We start from the raw sequence: 7,608 nt of genomic DNA on the forward strand, positions 1-7,608 counted from the left end.
AATAACTAAATATAGTACGTGCATTGACTCTTAATCATTTTATATTTAATACCATACCACTTATTTTAATTAAAATAACATATAAATAAAATCACACGGTGAAATTTTAATATTAACCAATTAAAATGCTTGGAGTAATAATATCTATCTCGTATCAAAGGCTATGACTGAAAAATAATCAAAATGAGAGATTTTATATTTTTACCAACTTTAGGAACAAGGAAAATTAGCAAAACATAAAATTACTGAAAGTAGAGGTAGGGTTAAGGATATTTACCATGATGAGACAATTATTCTCAACATAAGTAATAGAAAATACTAGCCTGAGCCCTATTTTATCTCTCCTCCTTTCTCCTTCTCTCTCCTTATTTCTCTCACTTTCTCTCTCTTCTCTCGCCTAGTTAAGATGAAATCAGGAGGGAGAGAGTGTGAGGTTAGGTTTTAAATAAAATAATTTTAGATATTACCATTTTAAAAAACAAATTTTATGACCTAGCATTGCAATGCTCTAGACTAAGTGCCTTAGTGCTTCCCACTAGAGAGCATAGCATTGCAGCACCCGAGCACAAAAAATATGCTAATTTCCAACAAAACATTTTGGCAGAAATAAATCTACCAGAAATTTTCCACAACTACTGGAGATAATTTTTTTAGAAATTACTATCTCGACCCCAATGTCGCAGTGTTAGTTTAGGTTTTACAAATATGTTGGAGAGCTTAATGCCATGATGATGCCCATCCGAGTTCGCAGTGCTTGACCAAAAAAATTCCTGAAAATTAAGAAAATAATTTAGGTTATTGCATCTACCCACCTTGGGGAAATGTTGCCCAAGAAATTTTCCACAATGGACCACTAACGATAGAATAAAATCAATAATCACTAGTCATATTGATTATCAACAAAATCATCAACCAAATAATATATTCATTCATTCACACATATATGCATGTCAATCACTATGTATAACAATCAATTAATTATGTAACATATTATGTAATATATTTAATCATAAGAAATAACATTCATAGCAAAGAAATTATACTAGTGGACCTTTCTAAAAAATCTCTCTCCCTGTTGACTTAAAATATATACTCTTGGTTGTACAACTGTTGTCATTTCTGATTATGTGGGCTGCCTCTGGTTCTCACTCACATTTCCATTTTTAATATCAATCCTACTTGTCAAACCTTGACTAGATATTCTAGATCATGTCTATATTTACCTATATGCCTATCTAGACTGATCTATCCTGAACCAGGATCTCTCTCTAAATTTTCTCTATAGACAATATGTCATTCTGTGTTTGTATTGACCATATCTGAAGCATTATCATGTGATCAAATAATACTATCTTGTATGACTCCTGCCACATTAGGACACTCATATATATACTCATATATATTGCCAATAAGTTCTCTCTTAACATCAACAAACTCGCTTCTCTTCTAACTGCTTACTACTCGTGTAACCTCTTTGCCGTCTCTCTTTTTGTTTAGGTCATGTTTGAACTAGGGAAAGGACAAATCATTTTCTACCAGTCTCATTCTTTCAATAACACTAAAATTCCTTCTTAGTGATATAAGTGGGTATCTCAACTCATCTTTTAGCCATCTCAAGAATTTATATCATTTTTCCTAAGTAGTACTAATCATTTAAGTTACATACATGGTTAGTGCAATAAACTTAGCTTCCATTATGCATGGTTTATGCATCGCTTATCAACCGAGTTACCAAACTGGAAAACTACATCATACTATTAGAACTCATTGGGCTACTACACTCTATTCATTTGGCACTTTAGATGGATCCATTATACTCAATATATTTATCTTTCCTATCAAATTATAATTCAATCATATATATGCATTCTATGAACTACATGAAAAATAATTCTTAATACTATTTATTTCTACCCATCTCAATCATTTACTGTAGCTCTGGTTATAATTCAATTCTTTCAATAACCTTCTCTGTGATACCAAACTATCATGATCCAAGATTAAAATATGAAAGAACTATCTATTTTAAACTTAAGTAATCTACTAGAGTTACTAATTATATTTCAACAAAAGAAACTAAAAAATGACTAGAAAGTCTTTTCTTTGATTTATAATTTTATTCATGAAAGTTTGTGAGGGTTGTTAATCCTTTATAAACTAGTCCGAGACTAACCAAGAAGGGGAAGTTAGTTATTTTAATAATTTCTTAAGGCAAAATGAAAATTTTATTGAAATCTTTTTTAATATTTTAAAACAAATAATTTTATCCCATAATATAGAAGCAAAACTAATTTCACAATAAAAAAATTAGAGATTTCAAATACATAACAAATCACAAAAAATACAAAAATTAAATGTGAAAAAGTAAATAAAAAGGACACACCATAATTATATTGGTTTGGTCAACTTGACCTACGTCCACTCCTCGAAAACCTCCTTTCCATGTATTACACTAAAAGTAGTGTCTCTCCTATGCCCCCTACGGCAAGGCAGAGATGTTCTGACAAAATCTTTCCACCGACGTGGTGAGGTAGAGCACTTTGAATATTTTTACTCCCTCCGGGAATATGTAGAGAGCTTGGGAATCCTTCACTCTCCTGGTGAAAGTAGAGACTATGGGAATCCTTTTTCACCCTTATAGTGAAGGCAGAGAACATAGATCTGATGTTGATGAAAGTCTCCCCAGTGCCACCAAGGAATTAAGGAAGAAGCTTGAATAAGATGATAGAAACCTTGCATGGAGCAACCATTATGAATCCCTCACAACTCCCCCTTAGAAGGATCTCTTCCAAATCTCTATCTCTCTTCCTTCTCTAAGCTCTCTCTCATATCAACTCTAAATCAAAAGATCTTTTATTAAAATAATATGAGTGATTAAATAGAAAGCCTCCAAAAAGAAGTCCTAATTTTCAATTTGCTGTCAAAGATCATCAAATACGATCCTTAGATCATATTTTATGATTAGTATAAAATAGCTCTTTTAGCCAACACGATCAGCATTATCTTATACGATCAATTTAAGTATTTGTATAGATCGTCCACTACAATTTTACGATCATTCGAGATGATTAGTTCAAGATACTATATTAATCGTCTAGTATGATATGGGATGATGGGCAGTGATTTGCATATCGTCTTGCACATCCCTCAGGATGTCCAATACGATAACTTGTATAATTAGAAGAAATTGTAGTCTTCTTCTTGGACGATAAGGGATCGTCCCATGAAATATCTAAGATCGTCTTGTATAATATTCGTAGATCATCCTATACAATCTGATCGAGCAATCTAAATATAATTAGTCCCCTAATCACAAGAGCAATTTAGGCATGATTATCATAAATTATCTAGTACAATGTATATTGTCATGTATGATTAAAATATAGCATAAATTTTTTATTATGGGCTATTTTTCATATAAATAATTGATTATCATGTATGATCTAAATCATCAAGTACGATTAGTTTAACAATCTTACTTAATAAAGGGTGCCCTAATTAGGGTTTTCTTCATAAATGATCGCCTAGTACGATTTATATCGTAATATATGATTAGTTCAAAAATGCATTTGTCTCCTAACTCACTAACTCACCTTGTTGAGTATGTGTGTGTAATATTACTTAGCTTGGTGTCAACCAAATACATGGCTTGACTCAAGAAAGGTAAAAAACTATATTAAAATTGAAATTATAAACAAACTCAACCCTAATCTACCTAATTTTCAGTTGATTTGCATTGCAAGTGAACTTATGAACTTGAAAGGTTAGTGATCAGAGCAAGTAAAATAGATATGTAATAATAACAGAAGTAAAATAATAATTATTTATTATCATCAAAATAATATTAGTTGGGCCTAGATTTGCAACAATCTCCTCCTTTTTTATGATGACAAACATTGTTATTGAAAATTTTCAAAGCCCTTTAATATTCTTTAAAACTCGCTATTAGAAGATGAAATTTTGAAAGCAAGGTGAGTTAAAAAATTTTATTTTTATATATTTTTTATTTTTTAAGAAAAATCTCAGACATAAGTAAAAACATAAAACAAGTAAGCAGAATAAACTAATTTTATTAAAACATAAGAAGCAAACAACACACTACTTCCCTTTTTGACATCATAAAAAGGAGGAAAAAGAAAATTACTAAATAGAACAAAGTAAGTACATCACAAAGTATAGAAGTAAAGACCATTACAAATAAAGAAACAAACATTAAAATACAAAAAATATAAAACAAAATAAAAACAAATTAATAAAAAAAGTTATAAATAAAAAATAAACCTTTTTTTAATTGATGAACTCTAATAAATAAGAAATTTACCTTATTATTAGATTTAAAATTTATAAGAAAAGGATTGACAACACTGAAATTCAAAAAGGTTAAAAAATAGATCTTATTAACTCTAGCTTGGACTCCTTACAGGTCAAAATCTTTTTAAAACAAAAATCTAAATAAAAAAAGAAATTAGATAGAAAAAGTGACATTCCTTACAGTCAAAATCTTTTTAAAACAAAAATCTAAATAAAAAAAGAAATTAGATAGAAAAAGTGACATTTTCAAGTTTCATTTCTAAAAGATATCTAATAGAATAATATTTTAAATTAATCAATCAGAAATCATGATTTTTAAATTCAAGTGTAGAAGATATCAATTGACACATGTAGTCTTCTTGGATTTTAAGCATTTGAAAGAAAGGCAATGTAACTCTTAGTGGGTTCATTTTGTACCTGTTTATCTTCTTTTGGCACACATTACACATCTTTTAATTTTTAATACACTTCGTACATCTTAATTATAACTATTTGGCGGTCATTGCACATCCTTTCAATTTTTGGGCTCATTTTGTGTCTCTTTTCTTTTCATTTTTGCATGCTTGCTTCCTTTTTGAATCTTTAAAAAATTTCTCAGTTGTGTGATTATCTTCCAAATATGAGAGTAGATAAACTTACTCTCTTACATAAGGAAGAGTAAATCATAAAATAAATTCTTATTCATATGATAAATGTAAACAACCTAATTAAGAAAATCTAAAAGAGATTCATTGACTTTGAACATTATTCATATGAGATAAATTACTATAGGAAAATAAAATAGATCGCTATTTTAAATTCTAATTTTTAATTTGAAATGAATTTTAATTCAGAAAGAAAATACACCACTAAAAGAGTTAGATGAAAAAATAATAATCAGCAATATTTCTTCATTTAATTATTTTAGAGGAGTCAATCACTGCTCATATGTTTCTAAATAAAAATAGGAAAAATATCATTTTAAAAAAAAATCAACATCAAAAGTGAGTAGTGATTTGATTCTTAAACTACTGAAGGAAATCAACAGAAAATCAAAAGCATAAAACAAGAACACATAAATAAAAATAAACAAATGAATAAAAAAAAGTCAGAATTAAAATGCATCAATTTCAAGCATGAATGTTTATCACACCTAATCTAGTTCCTAAGGTACTGAAAGTTTCAAAGGCCAGTGGCTTTGTAAAGATATCAGCATGTTGATTTTCAGTGGCTACATGGTGTAGCTCTTTCCTAATGAAATGATGTCTTATGTCTATGTGTTTTGTCCTAGAGTGTTGGATTGGATTCTTTAAAATGCAGATGACACTAGTGTTATCACATAAGATTTGAATGGTGCTTATAGGTAATCTTAAATACATTATTTATTGATTTAACAAAAGGATTTGGGCCACATAACTTCTTAATGCTATGTATTCAACTTCAATAGTGAACAATGCAACTTACTTTTATTTTTTACTGGACCAGGAGACTAAGGACTATCCTATAAATTGATATGTTCCAGAAGTGCTTTTCCTATCAACTCTATATCTTATAAAATCTGAATCAAAATATCTTATGATTTCAAAGGAAGTGCTATACCTATGATACTAGATTCCTAAGTTTTAGGTTCCTAAGAGATATATGAGGATTCTCTTTACAGTAGTAAAGTGGGACTCTTTTGGATCAATCTGAAATATAGCCCAAAGAAAAATATTAAATATTATATTAGGTATGCTAGAAATCAAGTAAAGAAGTGATCTAATTATTCTTCTGTATTTTTTTTTAGGGAAATTTACATACATACCACTTTATAACATCCTATTTACATATCTAACACCCAAAATTTTAATATTACATGCATACCACCCTATATTATTTTAATATCAAATATACCACTTATATTTTTTTCCTACCACTCATATATTTCATTTCTACCACTCATATTTGATATGAAAATGAACTATGGGTGGTATATATGTAATATTAAAGTTTTAGGTGTTAAATATATAAATAGAATAGTATTAGGTGGTATGTATGTAAATCTCCCTTTTTTTTATCAACAGATTTTCCATTTGAATCCTTATATAACTGAATAGTGGAACTCATGGTAATGTTTGTTAGCTTGGCTTTATCCATCTTAAATTTCTTAAGGATGTCCTTAATGTATTTTAATTGACTAAGGAAAATTTCATCATTTTTCTACCTTATACTAAATTCAGGAAAGTAGGTCAGTTCTCCTATCATACTCATCTCAAACTCCTTACTCATTATTTTTAAAAAATCATCATAAAAATTTTTATCTGAAGATCTAAACAAAATATTATCAACATAAATTTAAACAATGAGTTATTCATCTCCTATCTTTTTCAAAAATAGGGTGGTATCTACGCTCCCCTTAATAAAGGTTCTCTCTAGTATGAATGAGCTTAACCTATCATACCATGCTCTAGGTACTTGTTATAGTCCATATAATGCATTTTTTAATTTGAGCACTTGATTAATAAATTATGAATTTTTAAAGCCTAGGGGTTGTTCAATAAACACTTTCTCTTTTATTACCCCATTCAAAAAGATATTTTTGACATTCATTTAGTATAGCTTAAATCCCTTAAAGCAAGCAAATGTTAGTAGCGCTTTAATTTCTTCCAATCTAGCTACAGGGGCAAAGGTCACTTAAATGTCAATCTTTTATATCTGGTTATACCCCTTAGCTGCTAATCTTGCTTTATTTCTAACCACAACACCATAATCATTTATTTTCTTTTTAAAAACCTATTTAGTTCCAACCATAGTCTGGTCCTTGGGTCTTTTAATAAGTTCCCAAATAATATTTCTCACAAATTGATTTAACTCTTCTTACATTATTAGGATCCAGAATTTATCAAATAGAATTTAATTTATATTAGTGGGTTGAGTCATTGAATTAAAGACAAAGTGGGTTACTTCTTTTTTTAAGTCCATGTCTTATTCTAACATCTTTAGATTGGTCTTTTAAAATTAGTTCTTTAGGTTGACTTGAAGAATTCCTCTATTCTCTAAGTAGTGTATTTTCTAGTTTTATCATTTTTTCCATATTTACAGATTCTACTCCTTAGTAATTTCTACAACCTCTTCTTCTTCTATCCTAAACCCTCTAGAATTATCAGATTCACCAAATATAATATGAGTTGAATCCTCTACTACTAGTATTTTTTTATTGAAAACTCTATAAGATTTTCTAACATTTAAGTAACTTGGGAACACTCCATAAAATTTGTAGTCAAACTTTCTTAGTAGAGATTTTCTATTATTTAGAATGAACACTTTACATCCAAAGGC

Source organism: Dendrobium catenatum, unplaced genomic scaffold (assembly GCF_001605985.2).
Source record: "Dendrobium catenatum unplaced genomic scaffold, ASM160598v2 original_scaffold_169934, whole genome shotgun sequence".
NCBI lineage: Eukaryota > Viridiplantae > Streptophyta > Magnoliopsida > Asparagales > Orchidaceae > Dendrobium > Dendrobium catenatum.